General features: G+C 49.3%; 1 long non-coding RNA gene across 1 annotated transcript in view; it reads left to right on the forward strand.

The window, feature by feature from the left end:
* LOC117936698 overlaps window positions 1-1,624 on the forward strand; it is a 22,888-nt gene that overhangs the window by 3,976 nt on the left and 17,288 nt on the right. The window contains exon 2 of the long non-coding RNA XR_004655003.1: window positions 1,411-1,412. This is a non-coding gene — a long non-coding RNA (uncharacterized LOC117936698). The remainder of the gene's footprint in view (window positions 1-1,410; window positions 1,413-1,624) is intronic.

The raw sequence follows: 1,624 nt of genomic DNA on the forward strand, positions 1-1,624 counted from the left end.
TCTGATTAGTAACTTGAGGCGTGAGAGTGGAGGTGGAGTTGACGGGTTCCCAGATTGCATTTAGGCCGATGCTTTCTGCCTCTTCTTCTTTCCTTGCTGACTCTTTACCTTCAACCTTCATACTCGAGGGGTCAATACTACTCGGACCACCAACGCTTCCCATACCAAGAATAATATTCTGAATGAAAGTCTGTGTGTGTCTGTATGTGTGGGTCTGTGTGTGTAGTGTGTATGTGTCTGTCTATGTGTGTGTGTGTGTGTGTGTGTGTGTGCGTGTGTATGTGTCTGTCTATGTGTGTGTGTGTGTGTGTGTGTGTGTCTGTGTGTGTGGGTCTGTGTGTGTAGCGCGTCTGTGTGTGTAGTGTGTGTGTGTGTGTCTGTGTGTGAGTCTTTGTGTCCATGTGAGTCTTTGTGTGAGTCTATATGTGTGTGTCTGTCTAAGTGTGTGAGTCTTTGTGTGTGTGAGTCTTTGTGTGTCTGTGTGTATAGTGTGTGTGTGTGAGTCTGCGTGTGTCTGTGTGTGTGTGTCTATGTGTGTGAGTCTGTGTGTGTGTGTGAGTCTTTGTGTGTCTGTGTGTGTAGTGCGTCCCCCCAGGGAGCTGGTCATTCTCCCCGTGCCCCGAGTCCTTTTGAGTCAAATGATGGTGACAACCGTGACATTTAACTGCTCCAGGACCCGGCCCCGCCTCCCTCTTCACAGTTCAAGGTCTACATTAAGCGGAACCATGTGGTCCCACCCGGGCTGATTATCAGGGGCATCCAGGGACTCGGTCCCCCCATATCGCACTGTTCACACCCAGTCAGGGATATTTCTCTCAGCAGTGACTGGCTCTTGTTTTTTATCTCCATTTCACCTCCAGTCAGAGCGTTTCATTCCTCAACCTTGACAAATGTGCAGGAATTTGCGTCGCTGACACTGGAAACACAACCCTCTGCCGGTGAATCCGGCGCCGTGACGGACAGCAGGACCTCACAGGGGGGCCCAGCGCCCCCGCTGCATCTTGGTGTGGCGAGGTGTTTTGTATTCTGCTGCCTCATCCTTCAGGAAGCGCGGTCAACGGTCCAATAACACGCCGAGCTGCGTTCACATCTGCTGTGTGTTTGGCCGGCGCTGCTGCTGAACACACAGAGTGGTGATGTAATGGATCCGGTTCAGGACTACTGATGCTCCCTAACAGTCGGGACTGCAGGGCTGATTAGCTGCAGACTAACTGGCTCACCTGGCTGAGCAGCTGCTCTGACTAACAGCCACTTTGCATGGCTCTGGATGCTGATTGCCCCCCCAAACAAAACAGAAGATGTTTCAGCCTGCCCCAAAAGACCACCTGTGCAAAATGAGAAAATTGAGAATAAATAGCAATTCCAATCTTCCCGAAGTGTGTTTTTCAGCAACATCCGTTGAACAAGCAGAAGTTTTTTACTTTGATGTTATTATTTTTTACCAGTTTTGTTATTAGGGGGTTCCATTTACTCAAATATAACACTCTTTATCGATCCCCTATGGGGAAATTACACTTTACACTCATAACTTATTACACTCTACACACAGGCCTGGAGTACACACACATGCTCAGTCAGTGTGTGTGTGTGTGTGTTTGTGTGTGTGTGTGTGTGTGTGTGTGTG

This window comes from Etheostoma cragini, chromosome 21, assembly GCF_013103735.1.
Source record: "Etheostoma cragini isolate CJK2018 chromosome 21, CSU_Ecrag_1.0, whole genome shotgun sequence".
NCBI classification, from domain to species: domain Eukaryota; kingdom Metazoa; phylum Chordata; class Actinopteri; order Perciformes; family Percidae; genus Etheostoma; species Etheostoma cragini.